Genomic DNA, 17,338 nt, shown 5'->3' on the forward strand with positions numbered 1-17,338 from the left:
TTGTCAGGGTAAAACCTCGCACTAAATGGCTACTAATAGTAAAAAAGTCAATTCTAAACTATAAGTGTCTATATAGACTATAGGCTGCTGGTGTACTAAAAAAAGTGAGGAGTCAAAAGAAATGTAGAGGTTAGAGGGCGTGGCTTCTGAAGCTTATTCTTTTTCGGTAAAATTGGGCTACCTATTACTGACTTTTACATTACTGATTTGATAACTTCTAAAAATGCCGAATATGGCATCAAAAACCGGGATTGAGGGCCACCGTAGACTTTCCCCTTCCATTTTACAGTTCCTTTCTTATGAAATAAGATGGAAAAAGTTAATTTATTTGGAATTTTTAGTTTTTACTTTCGTAAAATAAATCATAAAAAATCATTTTTCAATCAATCATTAACTTTTATCTCTGAAAAGTGAGGGATCAGTTGCCCCCCCCCCGGATGAACCGCCCATGCTATAGACTATGGTCTACGAACTAAATATTTGAATTTTTAGAAATAGTTAACAACAGAATATATGCATTTTTTAAATAATGAGGAAATTGGGATATAGAACTTGAATAAAATTTTGGAACATTATTTTTAAGAAAAGTTTTGAAAACGGAGAAAAATAAATCATTCTTCACAGAAATAAACGAATTATTAACAAATTCTGAAGAGCTGAAATAGTAATTGAAAAAGAAAATTAGTGAAAAATGTTTGTGCTAAAGATCATTATAACTAATCTGCAGCCTATTAAGCGGCATCGGTCAATTATTTTTTGCTGTTTAATCGGCAATCGGGCGATTTGCATATCATCAGATCCGATATTGCAGTGCATCGATGATTGACACAATATCAAATAAATATTTTCAATATCGCAAGTATGTCGAGAAAATATTTCAGCCCCTATTTCTAGCGAATTTCGAGTGAAAGTCATTTGGAGGTGTTTTGAGTTCCAAGCAGGGCTGCGGAATCGGAGTAAAAATGATCGACTTTGACTCCCGGAATTTTAGAGCCTCCGACTCCGAAAAAAAAATCCCAATGTTGCAATGGGATGGTTTCCTTCAGTCAAAAGTACTACTTTTAGTCATTGAAATGGACAGAATGAGCAAAAAAAAAAAAAAAAAAAAAAAAAAAAAAAAAAAAAAAAAAAAAAAAAAAAACCACGGATCCAGAAAATACTTTCATTTTCCCAACAGTTTTTTTTAAATTAATTTTTAAAAATGTCCGATTTTTCAAGCAAAGCGTGGTCATGATGACGTCACAAAAGATGCAATTTCGCACATCTTTCTACTACGTTTCCACATTATGATAAGCAGCGAATTCAGCAGCGAATTAAAATTGCGAACTACTCTTGATATCAACCGTATCGATTCCAATACACGTGAGTAAAGATGCGAAATAAATATTTTGTTCTGTGAATGGCAACATTGAATGGCATTTCATCATTTGTGATGTCACACGACAGAAGTGTAAACAATAAAAGCGCCACGATTTAAGTAATTTTTAAATTATTTAAAATATGGTCAGATCCTATGTTTTTAAGCATGCTCTTTCAGAAAAAAATACTTTTAAAATTTTGGAAACGACCCCATTTAATCTCCGAATTTGCCAAATCATCAGCAAAATTTGCAGAATTAGGATTTCTTTCGGTAGGTTGCAGTGACCTCCTCTGCCCTCCCATCGGGGCGCCCCTGATTGTATTAGTTCTATCAGGAAGTTATGTCCGCTTGTCAGGATGAAGAAAATAATGCAATTTTAAGCACATTTAACAATATTTTCTGTACAATACAATTTCCATAGCTTTTTATGTCTTCGTGCCAGCATGATGGGAGTTGGAAAATCTCATTTGCTAAGAATGCCTTGTCTTCGGAGACGAGCCATTCAGGTAGTGCTGTTTTGACAACTTCATTTCTTATTTTTGCCCAATTTTTGGACTGGATAGATAATTCGAAGATGAAAAAACTGCTAAAACAGTAACATTCGAGGAGAACTTCGCCTCCACAAGACGTTCTTCAAAACTGGGATCTACAAATTGCCCTTTCGCTGGCAAGAGATCATAAGCAACGACCGTGCAGTAAGTATTGTTTAATGTATCAAAACCTGTATGATTTTCTTCCTCTCATAACTGGATATAACTTCTCCGATAGACTTAATATAAAATAATTACATCAATAATAATGTAAAAAATAATGAAGCTAAAAGTGCACTTCATTAAAATCATTTTTGCGGAACGTTGTATCGTCTGTTAAGAACTTCTATCAAGAAAGATTTTAAATTATTTGCAAAGCTCCAAGAAACGCTTTGTTTTTCATTCTTCAAGACTAAACAAACCGCAATTTGAGAGAGAAGAGAAAAAATGCTAGTTTCATTAGTTGGCTAATCTTCGTACGGCCGAGATTGGCGAAGCACTTAAAGCACTGCCTATTAATCATGGGCCGTCGAAGGGTAATGATCTGATAAAATTGCCATTAGGAAAACCGCGCGCTATGACGGTTATCACTCACGCGGAGAACGCGAAAAATACCTTCGCATTTTTAGAAAAACGCGGCAAAGGGCGGCAACGTTTTGGTTAAAGGCTTGGTCAGCTTGAGAAAAATTTGCTTAGTGATATATGGAAGCAATTACCATGTAAGAGAGGAAGAAAGCTCACCGTCAAATATTACCCTATTTATTTTAGCTCTTCTCTCTTCTGACATTTGATGCAAAAACTTGCAGGGCACCCCGAATTTAAACTTTTGGGAGAGTAGAAATTCTCAGTTAGACGAATGATAAAATATGGGTATTATGCACACAAAAATACATCTAATGAAAAGGCACATTCGGCCTTTAAAAATTTTAATTTTGTCTCCAACTTTTCCGAATCGTCAGACGAAATTTGTCATATAAGGGAATTTTAAGGAGGCTACAGTGACCTCCCGTGGCCGTGACCTTTCATCAGAGCGCCTCTGAACCGAACAGACTACACGAAAATGTTGATCACAAGTTATATGGAAAACTTTCGACTGGTGAGCTTGGACGCCCATAAGGGGGGCAAAGGGGGCTAGAGCCCCTCTTAGTGAAGAGTACTAGCAATTTTTTTTAAATAAAGGTTGAGCACAAATACCATTCAAAACATTTCGATATAAACCATTAAAGATATCGTTGTTTAAGCCATCATTACTTTTTTTTTTCTTCTAATTTTAATCTGTATTGGTTTTGCTTTTAGAATAAAAACGATGAGTTTTAGGTAACAAATTTAAACTTGTCTACTGAAGAAAATAAAAATATGAATTACCTTAAAATAGTTGAAAGTCTGCGAATTTTAAAACAGAAAATTTTCACGAACCTAACGTATTTTTTTTTTATTACTTTGTAAACAGGAGAAGGAAGTTTTTCCTTATAATTACAGCCTTGAAATATGAAAATTTTCAGTGCAGGCGAGCAGTTAAAGACGACGAAATTTTTTTACGGAATTTCTGCTGATTTTCTGCAAATATATTCAGCAAATTTATCTGTACAATTTTTGCAGATTTGTAAGATGCAATTCTGCGGAAGCTGTGCACAGTTTCTGCAGATTTCATCAAATCAAACCTTGATTTCCCGCAAACGACGCTAATTCGGCTCAAAATTCAAAATTTTTGCACGAAAAAAAAATTATGCGATGCATATATACAAAATTGCTAATCTTCCAAGGATGTAATGTTGACAAAACTTTAAGCTTTAGCGATTTTGTATAAGCATGACATATTTTTTTCCGTTTGAAAATTTCGAGTTTGAGGAAACTTTATATTTATTTCCGATTTGAAGAAATCTGCAGAAACTGTGCAGAGTTCCTGCGAAAGTACAGCTTTAGTTTGCAGATATTTTGAGGCTTTTCTTGCAGTCGGGGGATTTAAAAATTTTCCTTTTTGGTTAGTTGGGAAATTTTACAGAATTTTTTTTTTTTTTTTTTTGCTCAAGCCTGATTGTTGAGCACGCATCATTTGACAAAACTTTTATTTGCGAGGTATACCGTGCAAAATTGAGCGACGCAGCTAGTTCTAAATAAAAATCAAGGTACAAAAGCGTAATTAGCACTGAACCATCAAACAGGAGTAAGGAGAAAAATTTCAGAAAGTGCTTGATGAATCTAAATTACTTTACTTTAATTAGTTATCAACAACATTTTAGCTAAAGTCGTTATTTATTCTATTTAAATATGTTTGCACTTGCTTCCGTAATTTTTTTTAGAAGTATTTACAAAATTTCTACTGGTGAACAAATGCTCCTAATACTCAACGACGCTTCTCTGCCTTTAGTTTTTTTTCCGGTCATAATTATCTCCAGAGTTTTGCCGATTGGAAAACAACTCCCAAGTACAACCTCTTTTGCAATAGGAGAGCACATAAAACAGGCGCAATTACAAAATGAAAATCAGCGTGGATGAGGCACAAATTAATTAACAATAATAATAATAGTAATGATAAAAATGAGCACAGAAAACAAAAAGCTTTTTTTGAGAGCTCAAAAGCCGTGCTAAACTCATATAGACGGACAGCCTTTTAGCTTTCGCAAAAAATTACCTGGCTATCTCAATTTAAGTAGTCACTCTAAGAACCGTGTGACAATGCGGTAAAAAACGTCTTTACCGGTAGAAAACTCACCGCAATCTTTCCCTTTCCGCACATTGTACATTGATTTGTCTACTGGTTCAATCTTTTTCAGAGTTTTCTGGTCTGGAACAAAAAGGTTGAACAGTCCCCAGGACTTCACCCAGCCGATAAGTGATCTACGTTATGGTAGGCTTGGGGGACTCTGAAGTATGGAGTCTATCGGTACAGCTTTTTCTTATCAGTTTTGCCTAAATCCTCTCTGACCTAAAGATTCCTTTTCAATCAAGCTGCAGCGAAAATTCCTCCTCACTCAACCAATGAATATGAAAACCAGAACAACTATGTTACGAGTACCATCACCCTTTTTGTCCATTACCTAAAATTCTTTGTACAGCAATCAACAAATTAAAACCGTAAAAGCCAATGGATGACAAATGGGTGCAAAGATGCTTATAGTAAAGTAACAGCGTCGTATTATGCTGTTTGGGTGAAGGTGTTGATGGACTTCGTTGAACAGAATGAATTTTGCACTTAGAATTGAAGAGCTATCAATTCGTTTTCTAGAATTTGTAAACTTCGAAAGTTTGAATATAGAAACGTTAAATATGCTATCACGGTTTCTAGAGAAGTTTCAAGCTGTAATGGCTCAAGAATTGTCTCTTAAAAACATCCCTGCATTTTTGAGCAACAATGCCATTCCTCTTCAGATCACACAGGACTTAAATGAAACGTGAAAACACCGGATTGGGTAATTTTGTTTTACGTCGAAAAGGATAACTCTTTTCATGAATGGCTTTTCATGAAGGCTGGTATCATAGACACCGTTTCTACGATACCAGCATAGATCTAACCCAGCCGTAGGTGGGGTTTGGTCTTTGGGGGACCAGGCCCGTCCCTATGCCCCCAAGCCCGGGTAAATGGGGAGGGTTTTGCGATGGTGTAGCATCCACGCATGTAAAACTACCACTCTTTACTTACGCTTGAGCAGATCTGTATCTGCCCAGTGGCTATCGAGTGGAACAGTGAGTAGGCAATGGGCGCCACCGGAGTCAGGTCTGTACCTGGGTCCACGGTGTCTAGAGTCGTAAGTGGTTGGATTTCGTTCCCGTAAGGGTTTAGGGGGCCCCGGCCGAAAGGTCAGTACTCTTGAAGCTCACGATGGCATAGCAGAGCGGGTTCCCTTTTGTGTACCAGCATAGATCTCCTGGAGTTGAATGAGAAAATTGCAGAAAATTCTATGTACTCACAAAGTACTCTCTGTTGAAGAACCGAGCATGAAGTGTCCTCAGAACAGCATCTTCCGTTAGTGGACCAGGCAAGTGGATGAGATCCTGCACTTCCGCACATACGCTGTGTCGCATCATACCCACTGTACCCTTGCTCAGCTCTGGAAGAAAAAAAAAAAGGATATGCATCAGAAAAGGAATCAGAATTTGCAATTTAAATAAACTATTGGAGGCGCTTCAGTCTCTGACTAATGGTTGCTGAAAGAGGTAAAGCCCCGACCCACGCATTTTCGTATGATACAATTTCTCCAATGAGACATCTGTCTTGTCCGCGGCAAAATTGAAATGTTAACTTCTGGCTAAGTTCTTAGATCAGTGCAAGGTGGTGTATTCAAACTCATCGCGAATTAGTTTCCAGCTTAACCTTTTCATTGCTGAATATTATCATTGCAGCTCTCATAGAGGAATAAATTAGCTCAGTCTATCCCAAGAGAATACAGGAGATCTGTTAAGTTCCAGTACTTTAAGTAGTCTGCTACAGTAGTTGCCAACTTTTTTTGGTGGGTCATTCCTCATTTTTCTTTTCTACAAAAAGTTCTACTGGTGGCTCACATCACTATTATTTTAGATTATGCATTATTTCAGAATATCTTACTAATATTATATATGCGAAAGTTTGTCTGTATGGATGTATGTATGGATGTATGGATGGATGTATGGATGTTTGTTACTCTTTCACGCAAAAACTACTGAACGGATTTTGATGAAACTTTACAATAATATAGCTTATGCATCAGAATAACACATAGGGTAGTTTTCGTCCCGTTATGGGGGGCAAAACCCCCTTAGGGGGACAATAAAACACAATTTTTGTATAAATTCTCTAATATTGGGATGAAAAAATACTTGCACATATTTACATTATATGTCCATCGAAAGCTCTGATTTTTCTGCTGAAGATGGCACCTGTTCGAAATTTCTAAGTAGAATAAAAAACGAGTTATGAGCTTTTTAGATCCATGTTCGAAGGCTTTCCTCAACTCAATACAGTATTTAGTGTATCATCTCAACTCCCTGTCGATAGCGACAATTGTTGTATTGTTGACTTTCTTTGCTTTTCGTGATTGTTCAAGGCTTTTTTCAAGTCAAATCTTGAAGTAAGATTTTTGCACAAGATTGGCAAATAATACATGATTTGGCGGATGATTTTCCATTTAACTTTAATGTAATTAATGGTTTTTATTATTATTTATGCTAATTGAACACTTACTCATTATCCAAACAACCAGCAGATCGCCAAAATTTTTGCAGAAAGATTTCCGTAGCTGATGCATTTGGCAGTTTTTTCAACGTTGCTGTTTTTGAAGCCGAAGACTACGTCATAATGTTTCTCAGCTTTCACCATGTAAACAAAATATCGCCAATCAAAGAATTTTCAAAAGACTTTTTTTACTGTGTTAAATAATCCAGCAACTAAATTAGGAAAATCCATAAACATCACAAAAACTTCCATTAATTTTCCTTTTTGCACAATTTCAAACAATCACCAAATTTTATTACTTATTTTGGTAACATTTCGGATGAAACTGTTTAGCGCCATTTTATGGTGACCAAAAATATCTCAGCATCTGGCGACGATATCTCTGTAACGAAAATTAATATCATATCGTTTTACAAAGTAAGGAAAGAATGGGGGAGCATCATCGAAGGTACCTCGAAACGACTTTCGCAAATTCGGTAAAATCGCACCAAGAGCCACAATGATTGAAATTTCCCGAAATAACTAAAGCAAGTATAAGGGGATTACGAGCGCAGCTACTTTTTTTAAATCACTTCGTACTTAATTAGCCATAGAGAGAAGGTTTTAGACTCCATGTTAAAAAAAAAGTATCAACAGATTAATCTTTTTAAACATGAGAAGATTAATTTCATGTTTTTTAAATTTGTATATGCTTAAATATAGTGCTTTCGTTTCTAAATCAATACTACTGTGTTCTTTATACTTATTGCTATTTTAGTTTTATGGGTAAGGAAGAAACTCGATTTTTAATCACGTCAAAAAGATGTGTTTTAAATTTTTTTACTTAAAACAAAAAACAAAAGCAAGTAACGATTTTTTCTAATAATTATTACTGACCCAGGCAACGCCGGGTATTTTTGCTAGTAAACAATGAAAACATAGTGCAGATGGAATACTCCATATCAAATATAGCTTAATCGATTAAATGGCTTTATTGGTGCAGAGATTCTCACTTTAACTCTTTGGCAAGAATAACTACCGACCGTCGTAATTGACAATGTTTACTGGGTCGCTAAATTTTTTTCAGCCCCACGGGTCATACGTTGGGGACAGTTTTGTCTACTATATCATGAACATTAAAAAAAAATGATCTCCTCAATACTGCGCAAAATTCAGCTACAGCAAACAGTACCTCAGCGATCGTAGGCTTACGAAAATTGCTATAGCAGTCAGCAGCAGTGAAAGGGTAAATATTATTTACATAGAGACTTGAATGCTTTAGAAAACAATGAATCAGTATTCCGTATTTAAAGCACCATTTTTTAAAAAATTACATACCTTGAAGCCACCTAGAACATTTTCTTGAGGAGAGTATCATCCTACGATGTACAGTAAAAAAAAAGTATTTTAATAGTGAGCAGCTCTTTCACAACAAATAAAAGGCACCAGGGATGTCCGAAAATTGAGTAGTTTCGTCCTAAACCGCCACCGCAGCGCAATTCCTCGCATGCGCACTCGTTTCTTGGATTCTTTGTTTTTTTTTACTGATGTCATTACACTCAGATTATGTGAATGTTTATAAAAAGGTGGTAACAAGAAAAGTGAAGTTACTCACTTTTTAAAAAATATACAATAAACTCATTGTCTAAGCTTTAAACATCGTATCCATTAGATGGAATAGTGGCGTATGTTGTAGATTATGGAGTCGTTTTGACTGGAATAATTACTGATATTACATGATGGATTTTTTTTTTTTTTTTTGCACGAAAAAATCGACTTACACCACTTTTCCTTTCCCCGCCTCATTTATTAGTGATTCTTTAAAATGTTGAAACACGTTCTGAACCAACTAACTGTAACGTGCGTCCTGTAATTCGATTTTTGAGCTCCAAGAAAGAAAAGAAAGCTGAAACTCATCAAATTTGCGGTGAAAACGTAATGAGGGGTGAAATGGTGTGGGAGTGGTTCTTTACACAATTCGACAATGGATGGCAGTCGAACACTGTTCTCATGAAACCAAGAAAGGATTTGCTTGAAAAGATTTAATGAGAAAATTCGTGAAAACAAGCAGTTCACAATGGGTCATTCCACAAAATTTCGATAAACATGGATAGTCGGACCATTTTTATTTATTTATTTATTTATTTATTTTTTTTGAGAGAGAGAGAGAGAGAGAGAAATGTATACTAAAGGAAATAAAATCCATTTACACAAATGATCTAACTTTATTTTTTCTTTGGTTATAGTGAGTCAAAAACCGCAAGCCAGCCTGTTCATGCAAAATTTAATGCCATATGTTTCTTAAACTAGCACACTGAAATCAGTTTTTGTGCGGTCTTTTTTTTTTCTTTCGTTTGGTATATGAAAATTTCAGTCAGATTGAGACTTAATTGACAAATTTAAATATGAAACGAATACAAGGTAGTACTTTCAAATAGACGACAGGGGCACTCCGATGAGAGGTCACTGTGACCTCCCAAAAATTTCCTTATTCGGGAAATTTTGTCTGGCTCTTCTGCAAAATTATGTTACTGTGACTGATGTTACAAATTTTAAATAAGTTTTAAATTATTGAATTTAACTATTTCGGAATACTCAGGGGATTAATATTAAAGATATCATCATAAATGAACAGAATATGACTTTTTATAAACTTGGGTTTGTTTTTGTTTAAGTTATGGAAACTTTTATACAGTTTTGTGACTGATGTTACATTAGTATGAGGTCTAGATTATAAACAATTGTTACAAGACAATTATAACAGTTAAAAGTTTCTTTACTTGCCTAATCTCTTCCTATGTAAACTAAATTTCAATAAAAAATAAGATTGTAGAAATAACAATTAATTTCCTAAGTGAAAAAAAAAATCAAAGATTATCTTTTAGAACAGCTTATACAACGACACATGGGCACTGAGTAGTGTTGTCAAAATTTGCCTATAAAACTTACAAAAAATGTGTTAATAACTTTTTTCGCATAGTTTTATAAAAATAGTCTTTTTTACCTCATATGAAAGAAAATAAATACTGATACAATGAAGTTTTTTTTTTTTTTTTACATTGGATGTCCCTAGTTTCATGGACATGCCCATATACTCTTTACAATAAGCAATTAGTTATGAAATAGTCAATAAAAATTTAACTTAATAAGTCATCTTTATTTTAATCGTTTTAATTACATTTTCTCTCGCAGTTTTTTCTTTTCTTTTTCTTCCTTTTTTTTCTTACTGGGCAAACGTGTCGAAGAATTCCTTCAGAGGGATGAAACTGCCCCTCCTTGCTACCCTAACTTTACGGATGCAATGAAAATGATCTTTCACGCATACCTACATTGTATTAAGAAAAGCATCATTAGTCATCTTCAGCCTAATAGCTCACACACGAAATTCAGTTCTATCGGTATCGAAATTTACTTTCGTTAAAAAAAAAAATGTAAGTCTATGATTAATTGCTCCTTAAACGTAAGCATGATCTTATACATCTCTAATTTTACATCATTTATTCATAAAATAAAATTTCATTTAAATGAGTATTACAAAATGCTTCGAACTAGTAATAAGAGTTATAGAAACCCGCTTAGGGGACGCCCGTCAAACAGGGTTAGCATTATAGGCTTAGAAAAATAAAATCAAAGGAGCAGCAACTACGGTCAGGGTGATAGCAATAAGCAATTCGTAGTTTCTCAGTAATCAAAATAAAATTTCAAAAAGAAATATAGAAGAAAATAATAATAAGAAGAAAAGTAAGCAGTATCGGAATGAATTCCGTGTTTTTTAAGAACGATTTTACTTGTTTTACTGATAATTTTTCATAACTTTCCCTGCTTTTATACCTCATTTTGTGTTATCCCCCTCCTATATGATATACAGGTAAGAAAAATCGCAACCACGGGAAAAAAAAAAATAAACACGAACAAGCCAATTGTCAAAAACTCTCTGGAACTCAAAAACTTCTGGGCTCTTGGAAAATACAAAGCTAATAAATTCACACTATGAACCTAATAATGGGCGATTCCAGGAAAAGTAGTCCTGACACACTGAAATAATTTTTTCACACAAATTGAAAACAAATCTTTTATTTAGATTAAAAAATATCTACTGTTTTCAATTTCAGCATCAATTTTGCATTCTTAAAACACATGAAAAGTTAACAACTAGTTGAGAAAACTATGAAAAGTATTTAATACGTTTGTTGTAAAGGACATTAAAGTTGAAAAATGTTGTGTAAAAGTAACACCCGCAACGAAAGAACCAGCCCGTCGGAGGGTCCTAAATGCAAGACTATCACGTTAGCCTTTTTAAAAAATTACCTTTAAAAGGTTCAAACTTTAAGATTTTTCTTTTCTTCTTGTAGCTTTTATGCTCACAGAAACTAAATTTTAATATATTAAAACGCCTCGATAATATTTGTGACACACAGTGGAACTTCAATAGGTCGAAATTGCAGGGAATGCGAAAAAAATCGATGTATCAAAAATTTCGCTTATTGAATACGAAAACAAAATTATAAAATAAAATAAAACTGACACTCATTAAATTTATAATATGAGCAGAAATGTGATAGAATAATGTATCAAAGATAGTATCGTCGCCTCATAGCAACAGTAGGATATCTTACTGTTATTCATGGGGTTAGAAGTCTTACTGTTGCTCTGAGGCGACGATATGTGCTTGACATAATTAATGTATGATATAATACGATAAATTTAAGAGTTTGCACAGGTTAGAAAACAAATTTATAATGTTATTTAGGAAAAAAAGATTTTACTTAGCAGAAAAAAAAGAGATAGTTAGAAAAAAAAAGAGAAAAATCTGTTATCAAACATTGCATTGAGCAGAAAATTGTTCTTTTATTAAGTAGTCCTCGGATACTTTTAAAGCATCAAAGAGGGAGTAAGGAACATTCGAACGGGATTCTATTAAAACGAACAACACATATCTGCTGCTTTTCTTGCAGTTTTTTTTTTTTTTTTTTTTGCACCGCCAATTGAAACAAGTTTCCGATTTTTTAAAAATTGTTGAGAACTTGGAGACACATTAAACTTCAATGCAATTCCCTTCTTTGCTGCTTCACAATTGAAAAACTCAACTTTTTCTTGGCAGTTTAATATTTTAAATATTTAAATTTATTTTAATGTTCTATCTGAAACGTTCAGGAATCAATGAAACGGCACCATAAACATTAGTTTTCTATGACAGCGGAAGGAAAAAGCCAGTCTTGGAAAGACCGGCAGCTTCGAAGAGTACGGCAAACTCCCGATAGTAGTCACCCCCCCCCCCCCCTTTGTCAGAAGTGAATTTTTTTCATAATCCCGAATATGCGTACCTCTTCCTGTAATTTTTCCCGTTCAATTTTGGTTTTGGTTTAACCCACGAGTAGCTTTTTCTTTTCTACCGAAGGAATTGCAGTAAACATTAATTTAAAACGAAAAAAAAAAAAAAAACTTGTCAAGTTATGCGCAAAAATTCGGCTTCAAAGATTCATTTGATCCACTTTCTCTAGACGCCTTTTGATGCAATGCAATGGCGCCGATTTATTTCTTTTTGTTCACACTTTTTGAGGAGAAAGAAAAACACGATTTCGACTTATGGAATTACGTTAGCAAAGAAACTTTTGAGACAGTCATAAAATAAAATTCGACAAATCGAATATCTCGACTCAATGAAATTTGGCTTATCGAAAGTAAATAACATTAATTTTCTATTCAGTGAGATGGGAATCAATATTCACTTCGGTTAATCGAAATTTTTAGCTCATCAAAGTTCGACTTGCCGAAGTTTCACTGTATATCTGAAAAGTGAAATTTACAAGAATTAAATATTCTATGAGTGTTTGTGCAAACAACCATAATACTAATAATAAATAACTTGGAAAACGTGTTTATGCTTCAGAATGGATAGTCGAAACACGGTTAGAAATTCAATAATTTGATTCTTATGAGTACCGCCCTTTCTTCTTTTGTTTTATAAGATATTGCGTACGCTTCCTTGAGTAAGTGAAGAAAATAGCAAGCTCAGTTCAAAACAAATAATTGAATTTAAATTGACCTCCTTTAAAAAGTATTGCATCTTCACACACACAAGCGTTTCTATATCTTTAATTTCAAATTTAATTATATTCTTCCTTATAATTTTACCTCCAAATTACCACTATTTCAAAATAAAAATTTACGTCATCTTATTTCGTCATTTTACATACGTAGATAAGAGAAACGAGGAGAAGTTAAGTTTAATAAACAATTCTTCATCTCTTCTTTTGTCTTGCTATATTCGGAGGAAATGTTTCAGAGAAAATTACATTTTTCTTTCTTTTTCTTGGCAGTTTATGTTCTTTGGTTCTAATTTATTTTCGTTTTTTTTCTTTTTTTAAATTTTATTTTCTTTTTCTTTCTTTCTTTTTTCTCTTCTTTTCTTCTTTTTTTAAAAGTGGTTCAAGAATTTTTTTTTAGCAGTTTCAGCTTTTTTTTTTTCAATTTTTTTATTCGACCCCACATGCTATAAATTTAAGATTTAAAAAAAATGTATTTTTTATTTTTCGTATGCAGTAGCACAATAGCAGGTGGTTGGCAATGAACTATAGTTGAAAACCTCTTGTATTTTAGAAAACCGTTAACTGTATGTATTTTCAAAATGGAGAGGCTGTAAATGATGGGTGGGGGGGGGGGAGGTCGAAGGAAGGAACAAGACGTCTGGAGGGACAGTTCAGAATATAAAAAATAAAAAAGAAAAAAAAGAAGAAGAAAAAGAAAGGATTAAAGTTTCACTTCGGTCGTGTGTCTTTACGACACACTTTTTTTTTTAAAATTAAAATTACTTTTTCTTAGAACAAGAAACTACTTTGAATTAATTAACCAGTACTTTCGAACTGTAGCTATTATGCCCCTATTTGATTCAAAATTTTCTAATTATCATGGTAAGGGTGTGAAAAACACATTCATATTTTTAAAGGAAAAACCATAATAAAATAAGTAAAAGGAGTAACGGAAAAAATTCAAAATAAAACTAAAATTTTAAAGGAAAACGGAGAAAAAAGGACCAAATTTAGAAAAAACTGGATTTTTAAGTACTGGAACCGAAAAAGGGGATTTTTTTTTTTTTTTTTTTGGGGGGGGGGGGGGTAATTACGAGTCCTGGATTAATAACTAGTGAAATAAAGAGATGAAAAACGGAAACAATTCTACAGCTGAAATAAAATTTTCTAGCAAACAATCTATTACAAAATAAATGCCTCCACTTACCAAAGAACTCATTTCTCTCACAGATTCTTCACCCATGCAACTACACTTCGCATGATCCCGCCAAAAGTATTTGGGGGAAATAGATTCCTCAGTTTTTTGCTCTCTTTTGGTAACAATGAAGGGGGGTTTCGTTGAAAAATCTTTGGTATGATTTCCGGTGCTATTCGTTGCTCCGTTTTTTTTCCCCTAATCAAAGTGGCACATATTCCCCGTAACCTTTAAAAAATACTGTGAGAGAAAAAACTCCAGATAATTCTGAAGCGTGCCAGAGCTTTTTATACTTTGCATGGAAGATTCTACTCCCTTTTTTAAGTTCAAGTCTTTAGAAGTACATATTTTTCAAAATTTAGTTATTTTCCCTTCAAAATTTGAGTTTCATTTTGAATTATTTTAGTTAGCTCTTTTATTATTTTATTTATTTTTATTTAAAAAAAATGTTGTTCGCATCCTTACTATGATAATTTGTAAATTTTGAATCAAATAGGAGCATAACAGCTAGAGTTCGAAACTATTGGTTAGTTTATTCAAAATAGTTTCTTGTCCGAAGAAAAAGTAATTTTAAGACTCAAGATAGAAGTGAAATTTTATTCCTTTTTTTCTTTTTTTTTTCATTCTGAACTGTCTCTCCATCCACGCGTTTACTCTCACGCTACGCTCTTGTTCTCTCTGTCCTTGACTTAAGCATTTATTGTAAAAATTGATTTTTATTGAAGAAAATAAATTATAAACAACAAGAAAATTAAACAACATTCGAAATCCGCTTTTTAGACTAATTCAAGGCTGAACTCAAGCTAGGTGGATTCCACTTTCAAACTGCTGATTTGACTAGAATCAAAGAAATCTCCGAAAATCTGCACTATTTGAAAAGTTTAACCTAAAATCCACAAATACAGTGGCTCCCAAAAGTGTTCGCACACATACGACTTTCAATGAAATAGGCCTCATGCATTAGTTAGAATTAATATTTCGGAATAGGTATTTAATTATAAGATCTATGATCTATTTTTAACAAAACTACACGAAAATTTTTAATAAAACATTAAGACTTAATTTTTTAAAAATCAAAAACGAAAAAGTGCCGGAAATTTTATCTCACAAAAGTCTTCGTACACTTTGAAAAAATGTCAAAAAATTAGTTAATAATCTAACTTTTTACAAACTTGTTATTTAGTAGAATATCATGCAGTATCAACAACAGCTTTTAAACGTCTGGGAATAGATTTCATTGTTTTTTCTTTCTTTTTTTATGCAATTTCTGAGTAAGTGTTCAGCCGCTCTTCGAGTCTTACTGTTTCTAGTTCGCTTTTCGTTTCAATGGTGTATTTTCGTAATCTAGTCGCCAGATATCTCCAAATGTGTTCCATTAAGTTTAAATCTGGCGATTGAGGAGATATTTCTAAGTTTAAGGACAATTTTTGGGGCACCAAACGCAAACGTGTACTTCTTACCGTTATATTAATAAAAAACAAAGTTGTTTCTGATTACTAAATTTGGCTAATAGTTTAAAAATGTTTTTTCAAATATTTAAATGAACAGCATCATTCATTTTTTCTTCTAAAAATTCTAAATTTCCAAGTCTTGATGCAGTTATGCACCCTCACACAAGAACACCTTCACCGTCCTGATTAACTGATCCAACTAAGTTCTTAAGATTAAATTCCTCATTTTTTCTCATGTTGACAGATATACAACAATTTAAACCAAAATATTGAATTTATTTTTATCTATAAGTAAGACGTTGTTCCAAAACGCTTTGGGCTTATTTATCATTGATTTTACTACGGAAAACGTAAGCTTACTGTTTTTCCCACGGACAAGAACATTTCTGCATGAAGAGGTCACATTAATCCAGATAAACAGAGAAATTGGCGAACAATTTCAGGTGAAAATTAAACATAAAATGTTTCATTCAATTCTGCAGAAACTTTTTCAGCACTCAAATGTGTATTTTTCGTAATTTTTTTAACTGTAAACCTCCGATCACGCTTTGTTAACTTTGCCAGTTGACCTTTTTTTTTTACCTTGTTTTCGATCCGATTCTTGTCTTTAAATCATTTTATCAAGCACTTCACTACAGAATGGTATAAATTAACAAATATAGAGACATTTTAAACCAATTTATGTCTACTGTGAGGGAAAAAAATCAAATTTCGAATCTTGTTTGTTGTTTTCTACACATGCCTGCCATTTTAAAATAATAAGCAGAATATTAGGGAATAAATAAACAAAAAATTGAAGGCAAATGACTTTACAGAGTCATTACAATGCAAAAATAATAAAAAAACACATATGATAATTTTAATCATGAATTTATTCAAAAATATTTCAGTGTACGATAACTTTTGTGGCGTATTTTTTCTCTGTCTCTTCGTTTTTAGACAAATTTCAAAAATAAAATCTGGCAATATTTTGAAAAAAACTACTGAGTTTTATTCAGAATGGCATAGGAATCGTGTGAAAAAAAATTGGACTTCACATTCGAATTCAGTTTTGCGTTATATTGGTTTTACTACAAAATTTCAAGGTGTACGAACACTTTTAGGAGCCACTGTATATGCTAAGTTCAGTCCTGAAATTAATTTGCTAAATTTATAAACAAATCTAGTTTTATGATTACTACTAATTTTTCATTGTTTTTTCAACAATTAAAAAACATTACGTCACTTCCGTCATACAAAAAGTTTACGATCAGAATTTCAAAACCCCCGCATAAAAAGTTTCACTTCAAAGGAAAAAAAAGGAATTCTTTCCTCTCAAGTTGTATTGTTAATTTAATTTTAAAATGAAAGACCTAATGTATTCGATGTTTTTATTTTTTTATTTTTGTCGCATTTCAACGCAGTCTTAACCACGTTTTAACCCCTAATGATTCGAAGGTGGGGCGTGTAATGTTCTCCCAATTGTTCCAAAGCAAACTACAGTCTGACCACCGATTAGATGGACCCGGTTTACAGGCGGAAATGAACGCATCTATTAGTTTTCAGCTTTTTGCAAGCGGACTGGGTCCCGCAAGAGGTCGCCAACTTTGGCCCCCAGAGAGCACAAAAAAAGTGCCGAAAAACAAAAACAAAAAAAAAAATTTTT

The 17,338-nt window shown here is 33.3% G+C and overlaps 1 pseudogene; it reads right to left on the minus strand.

Annotated features, from left to right (window-relative positions):
- Nucleotides 1-17,338, minus strand: part of LOC129225597 (unconventional myosin-Vb-like) — a 147,405-nt pseudogene that overhangs the window by 53,977 nt on the left and 76,090 nt on the right.

This window comes from Uloborus diversus, chromosome 7 (genome assembly GCF_026930045.1).
Source record: "Uloborus diversus isolate 005 chromosome 7, Udiv.v.3.1, whole genome shotgun sequence".
NCBI lineage: Eukaryota > Metazoa > Arthropoda > Arachnida > Araneae > Uloboridae > Uloborus > Uloborus diversus.